This window comes from Schistocerca cancellata, chromosome 8, assembly GCF_023864275.1.
Source record: "Schistocerca cancellata isolate TAMUIC-IGC-003103 chromosome 8, iqSchCanc2.1, whole genome shotgun sequence".
NCBI lineage: Eukaryota > Metazoa > Arthropoda > Insecta > Orthoptera > Acrididae > Schistocerca > Schistocerca cancellata.
This window is the reverse complement of record NC_064633.1, coordinates 103,113,570-103,126,594: the sequence shown is the minus strand read 5'-3', so window position 1 is coordinate 103,126,594 and position 13,025 is coordinate 103,113,570. Positions and strand designations below refer to the sequence as shown.

The 13,025-nt window shown below is 38.0% G+C and overlaps 2 protein-coding genes across 5 annotated transcripts in view; one reads left to right on the top strand and one right to left on the bottom strand.

The window, feature by feature from the left end:
• The window catches only part of LOC126094852 (uncharacterized), a 207,027-nt gene that overhangs the window by 75,018 nt on the left and 118,984 nt on the right, over positions 1 to 13,025 (bottom strand). The window lies entirely within an intron of this gene.
• LOC126094849 (uncharacterized) overlaps positions 1 to 13,025 on the top strand; it is a 154,032-nt gene that overhangs the window by 49,610 nt on the left and 91,397 nt on the right. The window lies entirely within an intron of this gene.

The window sequence follows — 13,025 nt, the reverse complement described above, 5'->3', positions numbered from 1 at the left end:
CGTTTGGTGCCAATTAGCTACCTTCCACATTAAAGATTTTCTTTTATTTCTTTCATCGTTTCTCCCATGCACACAAAACTAGCAACAGTGAGAACCATTAGCCGGTTATCACTTCCGTCATAGTCTTCCATTTTTCTTTCTTTATTAATCACGCTATTTGTATATGGACTGACAAAATTAGGTTGGGATACATCACGTGTCTCCACTCCGATGTTTATCTGACTTTGAGGCGTCGTTCAACACATACTGGGTATTAATTATTATACATTGTTTCCATCCTGAACTAATACTCATTATCAACATCACTAAGACGTGTGATCCCTATAGACACTGAGACTTTATTTTATACGTTGTGGCTCGGAAGCAACCAGACACCAAACGCATTTTTCACGGATTTCTTGAATGAAATCCTTGCTGTGTCGGTCTCAAAGCTTTCGTCTTCCCAGACATGCTCTGTGGGTTACAGAGCAGTAGATCAGTAATGCCATTTGAAAATCTGTTCGTTCCTAAACACATCTGTGCCATTAACTGCAGTGTTTGATTAGCATATTGCAATTGGCAACCCAGTTATCAAGGGTATAACAGCAGAAGTGCTTCTTATGAGCTTTCAGTAGGGTGTCAATCGACACGTTGCTGGCAATCTAACCGCCACAAATGGCAGTGACAATCTTCGCTACACAAATTCAACTACTCCTTCGGCTCTTTTATATATTGGTCTTGACGCCTATTGACAACTAGAGACGTGAGGCTAGTGTGCTCATTCTATAAATACCTGATTGCTCATCTTAGACATTTGGCTGAAAGGACAATTCGTACATTCCGAGTGGACAGCTAGAATTCCTGATTTTTCTCATAAAATAAAATAAGATTTTAATCTTTTCCGTCTTAACCTTCTACTTTATTAGTTTACTAATTTTGTAATGGAATGTATTACATAGCTCCTTAGTTACAGGCAGTGTGTGATGCAAATTCATATTAACAATCAGTCCTGGTTTGTCATTGAGTAACATGCTATAAATGCCATTCATGTAGCCTGAATCTTCCTTGACTACATATAAATCAACTTCAAGTTTAGGAAGTGTGAGGTGGGTGATTCTGGCCGTAGTGTGAAAACCCCGAGAATGCAAAATTAAAGTATCTGTGATCAGAAAATAAAATTAAACTCCCTATGCAATCATGCAAGATACCTTATAAAAGACAGTAAACATGTTGCGTAAAGGATAACTACTTATTAACTTCTGAATTTAACAGGGGTAACACCATCTTAAAGTAAATAGTTCTGTATGAAATACACAGGTCAACCCCCTCACAACAGCACAGTTTAGTGAAAGGTTGCATCTATCTGTTAAATGAAAATACAGGCTTATAAAAGAAGCAGTTTATATCCCTTAACGAACATATAAGTGGGAAAACTTTCAAAAAGATAGAATACCGGGAAGTTGTAACGAAAAGTGCACTCGGAAATCAAACATTCTTCACAACCGCCAAATGTATACTGTAATTCGAAAAACTAACTGCAGTCGTCAATTACCGTTACGACTAACTCTACAGAGTTGACATATACCAGGCCCCCCAAACTACTCCACGGAAAAGCATTGCTAACCGAATCTCAGCAGATAAACGCTCATCTCTGGATTCCGTGCGAGCCGGCTGTGAGCGGATGTTAGTAGCGTACTGGCCCCTTTTATCACGTGCAGCGGATGAGGACTGCACCAAAACCGCCGTTCGTGGAAGCAGGAGGGAGAGTGTCTAAAACTGTAGTTCTAACCTCTCTCTCAGGTTTTTTAGAAGTTCCAAGTCATCCAGCAACGACAGTAATGATTGCGAGCGCTGTACAATCTCTAGATATGTTTTGCCGCTATTGCGACCACCTCTCCAATGAAATTTCAAGATTTCTGCAGAGCACCAGCAAAAGTGAAACTTTTTGCTTATTTTGTAGGGTATTGGGGCATAAAAAGAAGATAATTGTCTAGCAGGTCAATTTCCATAACACCAACTGAGACCAGATTCTACCGATTCCCACAGAAAACTTCCAACCACCACCCCTTTAACTGAAGGAGACATTCCCTCATGTAATCATCGCACCTTGGTAAGAGCGCATTCTAACAGCCCAGTGTATTATCTCCCATCATATGTTAGCCTCGAGGCGGAGGAACCAGCGAGCGTGGTGGATGCACTGACCCTGAAGACCACTTAAAGTTACACATTTATGGCGGTGGCAATGGTTAAACGATTGGACCCATCTGCCATTTCTCTTTATTAGGCTGCCGTGCAGAATACATGGAAACATACAGCCTCTCACAGGCCGAAATGAACAGTTGTTACAATTCCTAACTTGACCATAGGCAATATGTGGAATTACTTGTGCATATTGGCAAAAACATTAGAAAGGTTACCAAAGGACTTTGTGTTCTTAAGGTCTTTCACTTCTTTATAGGGGGTCTTCTGTTTAATATATATCTCTACTTCTATAACAACACCTTTTTTCAGTTTATACAAGGTTTTTCATGTTTTCTTCAGTGTGCCCTATTGTAAGTTAATGTGTTTTAAAGTAGTCACTCAAAGCAGCTTTATGACTGGGATTACAGCGTTCTTTGAATCTTATCGTAAGCTTCCTTCTTGTTTGTCTACGTATTCTTCATCAAATAGACCACAGATGAATTTAGACACCTCTGATTTATCATATACATCTTCGTTCTCTATCTTGTGCCGTAACAATTTCCCTTACCTCATTATTTATTTGAAAAACCACTTTAGCAGTACCACTTCAGAAACCTGTTTTATTCTATCAGGGATCTTTGCCTAAATATGGCAACATTACAGACCTAGGGTTTCCTTTATTTCTTATTTTCTGTAGCCTTATCACTTGTTGTCTGCATTTCTCTTTTAATCAAATCTGTGTTTTGTAAACCTTTTCTGCTGCCATAAGGTCAGACCCATTGTCCACAACTACGTGACGTAAAATGCTATTCTCACTGTCTATACTTTCTACAGATACGGGTAATCAACTGAACGTGTCATCATGGCATGAAAAATGCACACTTAAAAGGATATGGGATGAAGTGAAGACACATGTATGATTGCATCTGTGGTTGTTAGTTTCCTAAATATGTTGTAAGTATGTCATTCATTAAGTTAAGAAGATAGCTTATAGAATTATTTTCTTCTACCTATATAACACAGTTAATATTAGGAAGTAGCTCATTTAAGTTACCGTGTAGGTGTTCAATCTATGTTGTACTACAACTGAAAAGTATGATCATGTCATCAAGGCAGCGTTTATAGTTGTTAGTGTAAAAATTAATTTTCTGAATCATCCATGAAAATGTTTGCTAGTGTCCCTGCTAGGCGATTACTAATTCCTAAGCCATTTCGCTATCTGCCGAAGGTCAAACTGAATACAAAATACTTTTGAGACGAAATTGACTGAATTGATCACATACCAATACAATTTGCTAGTTATTCATTTTCTTGTATGTCGGTCGATTATTTTTGATGACCTTAATTATTTCTTCAACTGGTACATTTGCTAAGCTCTAACGGTATGAATTTAGCTGCTGGGGTTGTAACCTCTAAGGTGACCTGCATCAGTTCTGCTGCAGTTTTTAATATGTGACTATTTGTCAATCTGTAGTTTTCAGTAGTAATCTTATTTGATTCTTGACTTAAAAAGTGACAAGTGCGATCAATGTAATTGAAAATTGCTTATAGGGAAGCGCAATCTTATGTATTTTTGAATGAACTCTAAGCCTATTATCGATTGAGTTGATACCTAACCAGTTTTTCAATGAATGTCAGTAAAAATGGAACAGGAATTATTATCTTCCCCTTAATTTCGTCTTTGTATTTACCAGTGGGAGCTTTAGGAATCTTAAATATTTGATCATCTTTTAATAAGAGTTTTAGTAATATATGCAGTTCTGAAAGGATGACAAGCGAACTGCCTTTGTGTGCCTTGAAATTTAATTCGTTATTGTCTGTACCAATAATACCTAGGTCACTTTTGTGTAACCTTTGTCTTTTGCCAGGTGTTACACGCTCTTTCATGATGCTGTCAATACATTTCTCTAAAACATCAATACACATATGTACAACACACCCCTCTATATTCTTCAGTCTGTAGAGGATGGTTTCCTTACCTATGTTTTGCTTTTAATTCACCCTTAAGCAATTTATTTTTACAATATATCTTGATATTCTCGGACACATCATTCCTAACCTTGATATTCATTTAGAAGAAGCTGGAATCACTTTCAACGAAATACACTCCCTTACAAATCTCTTTGCTTGTACACACATAAATTACTTTAAATTGCTTCTTTGGTACATATTGACCACCAAACTTGCTTAACTGGGCACCGCAAGAAATATTTTGTGCATGTGGCGCTAAAGAAGTGCAATGAATGTTAAGAACCGCATTATGCAATACAATTCATAACGATATATTTTATAACAGACAATCAATTTTGGTCTAGGATCAGACCATCATCAGGTCTCCAGTACCAAAGGTAATCAGGAACCCATATCACAACATGTGTAACATGAAAGCATACAGCTGATACGTGAGACACCAATAAATACTTTACAGATTATAGCAAAGTAACAAAGAACGTACAGACGCATCTTAGCTCTGTGTCTGCGTGAGTTTAGTATCAGATACTGGATGTACAAATGTCCAACTTTGCTGTTAGCTTGGTCCATTTATCCTTATAGCTGTTAACTGTGTGAAAAACGAATGGATCCAACAGAATAGGTAAAAGATTTAACGAAAAGCCAATATGCATCTGCTAGAAATACACCCCACTGATGTTAAGATCATACATAATAACAAACTCATGGGGACCCATTACATTATAATATTAACATTTTAATAACAGATTACTCAAAATACATCGATTATATTACAGCACTAATCGTTCAGTTGCCGTCTGCGTGTTATGGTTACTAAACAGTGTTAGTAGAAACACAGGTAGACACATCTCAGTTTAACCAACACTGAAAGTAAATCTTTTTTATACAGGCAGAGACCTTATACATAGTTTAATAGTCATTATAAGTACTTAACATCGCTAGATCTAACCATTGCTCTAGTTCTTTGTTTAATACATCACGTATCTAGTGTTATAAGGAAAGGCTATCAATATTCAGCAGTGACATATGGATTAGGGGAATTACAGATCATCACGTAGTTTAACAATAGACCTACAGCATATCAAAGTAAGTCTCCAGCCAATGTCTTACTGATATTTGCTTAATAGTTCTCAGTTGGAATTCTTGCCTAGTTATTGTCTTAATTTATCAGGCTACGCTATAACAGAAGGTCATGTTAGGTGGGTCATGGAACCCTTCAGGAACATAGCGGGCGGGGAAGAACTCCAACGTTCACTCGGTGTGTTCGCTGGGGGGGCTTGTCCAGGATGTGGAAGAGGCTCTTCCAGCGGCTATCGTGCGTGCAGGGTGGAACCAGCTGCAGATTGTTGCTCATTTCGGCACCAACGATGCCTGTAGTCGGGGTTCCGAGGAAATCCTTTTGTCCTTTCGACGGCTGGCTGAATTGGTGAAGGCAGCCTCCATCTCTCCAGGAGTGGAAGCTGATGATCTGCAGCATCATACCGAGGGTGGACCGAGGTCCTCTGTTTTGGAGTGGAGTGGATAATCTAAACCAGAGGCTATGTCGACTCTGTGACGAAACTCGTTGTAGATTCCTCGACTTACACTATGGGGTGGAAGGTTACAGGACGCCCCTCGATAGATCAGGGGTTCACTATACACAGGAAGCAGCTACATGGGTAGCACAGTACTTGTGGCGTGTCCATAGGTTTTTTTTTAGCTTAGGTTTCTCCCCATGGGAAACAAACCGTTGGCCCAAAAAATTACCAGATCATGACACTGATGTGGGTGTGCCAACTATAAAAATTGTTAGTTCGCCTAAACAGGTCATTCCAAAGGATTTAAATATACTTAATCTGATGTTAGTAAATTGTCGAAATGTCTGTAGAAAGATCCCCGAGTTAATCTCCGAAATAAACAGTAGCAATGCCAATATTGTATTAGATAGGAGGGATAGGACTGATCCTATTGGAGGTGGTGTGGTCATTGCAGTTAATAGTTGTTTAAACACAGTTGATATCGTTAATGGGTCGGGCTGTGAAATAGTTTGGATAAAGCTGTCAACCAGACAAGGATTGACCACTGTATTAGGATGTTTATATAGACCACCAGCATCTTCTACAAACGTCGCAGAACGTTTCAGGGAAAGTCTTGAGTACATAGGAAGTAAATATCCAAATTATCCATAGGTGGAGACTTTAATCTAGCATCCATTGACTGGCAAAATTACACGTTTATCATAGGGGATAGAAGCTAAGATTCGTATGAATTTATTCTAGGAGCGCTCTCAACATACAACCTTGAGCAATTGGCTAGAAAACCAACTCGAGATATGAACATATTAGATATCTTGGCGACAAACAGACGTGATCTTTTTGAGGAAGTTAATCTAGAAGAAGTTATTAGCGACCGTAATGTCGTTGTGGCTTCTATGTCAGTGGAAGTTGCAAAAAAAAAAAAAAAAAAAAAAAAAAAAAAAAAAAAAAGAGAGAGAGAGAGAGAACACGGAACATCGTAGAGTTTTCTTCTTTGGGAAAGCAAATGAAATTGTCATTAATGAATATCTTCATCGTCAGCTCCAATCACCACGGGACACAAAGATATTGAGCACCTTTGGTCTGAATTTAAAGGTATTGTTCACCACATGCTAGAGAAGTATAAGCCCAGCAAAAGTATAGGGGAGGGAAAGGATCCACCTTGGTACAACAAACATATTAGGAAGTTGCCGAGAAAGCAGAGAATTTTTCACAGTCGTTTTAAACGTAGTAACTGCCCCTCTGACAAACAGAAATAATGCGAAATAAAAGCAGCTGTCAGAAGGACAATGAGAGACTCTTTAACAAATTTGAAAGCAATATTTTATCTGCAGATTATAAAAATAACCCCAAAAAATTTTGGTCATCCGTAAAATCTATGAACGCTCAAATAATTCTATACCTTATCTTGCTGACAGTACGGGTAATATAACTGACGGTGATAAACAGAAGCCCGAAATTCTAAACATAGCTTACAGCAACTCGTTTACAATAGAGGACTGCAGCACCATTCCCCCTTTCAATTATTAAACAAACACAAGGATGGTTGACACAGTGTTTCGTGTATCTGGGACTGTGAAACAGTTAAGGTCCTAGCTCATCTGCAGAAACCAGCAGCGGTCATGCAAGACACAGCTCGCCGTCTTTGTGCATGATATACAACAGGCTCTAGATACCGGTTCCCAGGTTGATGCCATATTTCTCGACTTTCGAAAGGCTTTCGACTCAGTTCCGCACTGTCGCTTGCTACACAAAGTGCGCCCTTGCGCTCTTTCCAATGACATATGCGATTGGATAGAAAGTTTTCTAACAGACAGGGAGCAGTATGTCGCCCTGAATGGGGCAACTTCAACAGAAACAAGAGTAACTTCAGGTGTGCCCCAGGGCAGCGTAATAGGTATTCTGCTTCATACGATTTACATAAACGATGTGGTTGACAGTTTGCCTTAGACTGTTTGCCGATAATGCTGTAGGCTACAGGAAAGTAGTGTAACACGAAGGTTGTGAACAAATCAATGAGGATATGCAGAAAATAAATGCGTGGTGTAATTACTGGCAGTTATCTCTCAATATTAGTAAGTGTAACCTACTGCGTATAACAAGACGAAAATCCTCGTTAATTTTCGAGTACAAAATAAATGTCCAGTCTTTCGAAACGGTAACATCCGTCAAGTAAATGGGTGTGACTATTTGAAATGATCTCAAATGGAATGATCAGATTACACAAGTAACGGTTAAGGCAAACTCTAGCCTGCGGTTTATTGGTAGAATCCTGAACCGATGCAGTCCTTCAACAAAGGAAATAGATTACAATACGTTAGTTCGTCCAGTCTTAGAGTACTGTTGCTCTGTATGGGACCCCTACCAGTTGGGTCTAATTCAAGAAATTGAGAAGGTCCAAAGAAGAGCGGCAAGATTCGTGACTGGTACATTTAGCCATCGCGGGAGCGTTACGAATCTCATAGAAAGTTTGAAATGGTACTCACTTGCAGATAGACGGCGCGCTAAACGGAAGAGGCTACTAACTAAATTCTGAAATACGATCTTCTCCGAGGATGTAGAACATATATTATTACCACCAACTTTCAAATCGTGTAGTGATCATCATTCATAGATATGGGAAATAAGAGCGCGTACTGAGGCTTTCAGACAGTCGTTTTTCCCTCGCGCGATTCGCGAGTGGAACAGAGGGGGGAAATATTACTTTGGCGCGAATTGTGCCCTCTGCCACACACCGCTTGGTGGCTAGCTGAGTATCTATGTAGCGGTAGATGTAGAAAAGCTTGACACGTTCACGTATATTTTATACGAGAAACAGCACAGTTATGGATCAAACATCATCAACCAGACATTCAAGGTCATTTAATTGGCTACTATTACATCACAAATGTAGATAAATAATGGTATGTTTATCTGAATAAAGGTGCTATGAGTGTGAAAGAAGGAATGGTTCATCTGAATTTTCAGGAACCTATTAGGCAAAAGATTCCACAATTGTTCAAAATTAGATAATTATCAGAACTGGTCACCTGCATCTCGCTTATTAATCTGATCAATTGCCTTAATTAGTTACCAATTATCAAAACGTTCATAACTTTTCATCACATGACATTAAAAAGGGTACAATAATTCTTTTGCTAGTGGGTTCTTTGTAAATTTTCTTGCATGGCAATAAAACAACAAAAATTTGAAACATCAACAAATCTTGTCACACTATAACAATCAGTAACCACTGGTAGTACAACACAGATTCATAAACTACACAGTAAATTCCATGAGCTAAATCCTAATATAATCGTGACTATTCAAGTAAAAGTATATATTTCTACCAGTTTATGATAGCTCGAGAGTGAAAATCGCTTGTGGCCTTTCTGACCAGGAATACATAGACTAACAGGAAGGAAGCTTAACATAAGATTTAAAGAACATTGTAAACCCAGTCATAAATTTGCTTTGAGTGACAACCTTACAAAACTAGAAAATACAATGAGGAACACTGAAAAAACATGGAAAAATTTCATGAGGTGGAAAAAGGTATTCAGATTAATTTTCTAAAGGAGGCAGAAATGTATAACAAACTTAAAACCCATCCTAAAAGATACTTAATGTACAGAGGGAGCCTAACAATAGAAAGTACTTTGACAACTCTGTTGTTGTCTTTGCCAGAATGCAGGCCAAATTATAACAATGTCCCTTATGCCATGTTGGAAGTTAAGACCACATAGTTTATGTTGAGTCCTCGTAGTCAATTTCAGCATGATTCAAGGTACACATAGATGTTTTGTAAAAGTTTAGTACTATGGCAGGATAAAAAGTTTAAGGAGTTTATCATGATCTTAGAGGGTTGGCGTTGTATACACAGTGTGTCGAACTATCTTTCTGAATGATCCTGTCAAAGCTTCATTGCTGAATTATATTTTCCGATCTTGTGGAAGGAACAGAAATATTAAGTGGAAATTGGCAAGTGAATATGCTATTAATAGCCTTTTGAAAAACTTTCTGTTGAGTATCGAACTCCTGTTTGCATGTCATTCTTTATTCCCCAGAGTTTATTAATGTATGATGTATGATGACAAACTAATTAGGTCACAAATAGCCAGAAGGGATACTTATGAACGGTAACAACTAAGAGGTACCAACTGAGCTGGAAAGTGCAAATAACATATTAGGTATTCTAAATTTGTAATAATGTAAAAATTTATGTAAATGAAATTGTGTGAAACACCTTCATTGCCCTGCATGCACAATAGCCGCTGGAAGAGCCTCTTCCACATCCTGGACAAGTCCCTCCGATGAGCACACCAAAAGAACGTTGGACTTCTTCCCTGCCCACTATGTTCCTGAAGGGCTCCATGACCCACCTAACATGACCTTCTGTTATAATGTAGCTTGATAAATTAAGACAATAACTAGGCAAAAATTCCAACTGAGAACTATTAAGCAAATATCGGTATGACATTGGCTGGAGGCTTACTTTGATACTCTGTAGGTCTATTGTTAAACTACATGATGATCTGTAATTCCCCTAATCCATATGGCACTGCTGAACATTGATAGCCTTTCCTTATAACTCTAGATAAGTGATGTATTAAACAAAGAAGTAGAGCAATGGTTAGATCTAGCGATGTTAAGTACTTATAATGACTATTAAATCATGTATAAGGTCTCTGCCTGTATAAAAAAGATTTACTTTCAGTGTTGGTTAAACTGAGATGTGTCTACCTGTGTTTCTACCAACACTGTCTAGTAACCATAACACGCAGACGGTAACTGAACTATTAGTGCTGTAGTATAATATATATATTTTGAGTAATCTGTTATTAAAATGTTAATATTGTAATATAATGGATCCCCTTGAGTTTGTTATTATGTATGATCTTAACATCAGTGGGGTGTGTTTCTAGCGGATGCATATTGACTTTTCGTTAAATCTTTTACCTATTCTGTTGGATCCATGCGTTTTTCACACAGTAACAGCTATAAGGATAAATGCACCAAGCTAATAGCAAAGTTGGAACATTGTACATCCAGTATCTGATACTACAATCACGCAGACACAGAGCTAAGATGCGTCTGTACGTTCTTTGTTACTTTGCTATAAGCTGTAAAGTATTTATTGGTGTCTCACATATCAGCTGTATGCTTTCATGTTACACACTTTGTGATATGGGTTCCTGATTTTCTTTGGTACTGGAGACCTGATGATGGTCTGATCCTAGACCAAAATTGATTGTCTGTTATAAAATATATCGTTATGAATTGTATTGCATAATGCAGTTCTTAACATTCATTGCATTTCTTTAGCACCACATGCACAAAATATCACATGTGGTGCCCAGTAAAGCAAGTTTGGTGGTCAATATGTACCAAAGAAGCAATTTAAAGTAATTTATGTGTGTACAAGCAAAGGCATTTGTAAGGAAGTGTATTTCGTTGAACTGTCTGAGAATATCAACAAACATTGTAAAAATAAATGGTTTAAGGGTGAATTAAAAGCAAAACATAGATAAGGAAACTGTGCTCTACAGGCTGAACAGTATAGAGGTGTGTGTTGTACATATGTGTATTGATGTTTTAGTGAAATGTATTGACAGCATCATGAAAGAGCGTGTAACACCTGGCAAAAAACAAAAGTTTCACAAAAGTGACCTAGGAATTATTGGTACAGACAATAACGAATTAAATTTCAAGGCATACAAAGGCAGTTCGTTTGTTATCCTTACAGAAGTGCATATATAACTAAAACTCTTATTAAAAGATGATCAAATATTTAAGATTCCTAAAGCTCCCACTGGTAAATACAGAGACCAAAGTAAGGGGAAGGTAATAACTCCTGTTCCATTTTTACTGACATTCAATGAAAAATTGTATAGGTATCAACTCAAGCGCTAATAAACACAGTGTTAATTCAAAAATACATAAAATTGCGCTTCCCTATAAGCAATTTTCAATGACATCGATTGTACTTGTCACTTTGTAAGTCAATAGTAAGTCAATAGCACTCAACACTTCATGCTTTCTAAACCCACGTTGAATGTGTGTCAATAGACCGTTTTCTTCGAGGTAATTCATAATGTTCTAACACAATGTATATTCTAGAATCCTGGTGCATATCCACGTTAACGATATGGGCCTATAATTTAGTAGATTACTCCTACTGCCTTTCTTGAATATTGGTGTGAACTATGTAACTTTCCAGTCTTTGGGTACGGATATTTCGGCGAGCGAACGGTTGTATATGATTGTTAAGTATGTTGCTACTGCACAGCATACTCCGAAAGGAACCTAATTGGTATGCAGTATAGACCAGAGGACTTGCTTTTATTAAGTGATGTAAGTTGCTTCATTGCTCCGATGATATTTACTTCTCCGTTACACATTTTGTCAGCTGTTCTCGATTCGAGTTCAGGAATGTTAACTTTGTCTTCTTTTGTGAAGGTATTTCGGAAGTCTGTGTTTAGTAACTCTGAGTTGGCAGCACTGTCTTCAATAGTATCTCCATTGATATCGCGCAGAAAAGACATTGATTGTTGCTTGCTGCTAACTTACTTCACATAGGCCAGAATCTCTTTGGATTTTCTGCCAGGTTTCGACACAGCGTTACGTTGTGGAAACTGTTATAGTCATCTCGCATAGAAGTCCGTGCTAAATTTTGAGCTTCTGTAAGAGTTCGCCAATCTTGGGGATTTTGTGTTTTTTTCAATTTGGCACTTTTGTTTCGTTGTTTCTGCAACAGTGTTATAACCCGTTTTGTTTACCAAGGAGGATCAGCTCCGTCGTTTGTTAATTAATTTGGCATAAATGTCTCAATTGCTGCCGATATTATTTCCTTGAATCCAAGCCACATCTGGTCTAAACTTATACTATTAGCTCCAAATGAGTGGAGATTGTCTCTTAGGAAGACTTCAAGTGAATTTTTTTCTGCTTTTTGAATAGGTATCTTTTTCGCTGATTTTTCGAGGATTTGGGGATTGCAGTGTTCAATCTCGCTACGACAACTCTGTGTTCACTAACCCCTGAACCGGTTTCGATGCTGGTTGTTAACTCCGGATTGCTTGTTGCTAAGAGGTCAAGTGTGTTTTCACAATCGTTTACCATTCGCGTGGTCTCATGAACTAACTGCTCGAAACTATTTTCAGAGAGTGCGTTTACCACAATTTTGGATGATATTTAATGCGAACCTCCGGAATTAAACATGTATTTACGCCAACATATTGAGGGTAAATTAAAATCACCACCAACTGTTATCGCATGAGTCGGGTATGTGTTTAAAATCAAACTCAAGAGTTCTCGGAACTTTTCAGCAACTGTATCATCTGAATTGGGAGGAATTGGGAGGACCTCTGCCCATACTAACTCACTGGAAGTTTCTACTTCAGT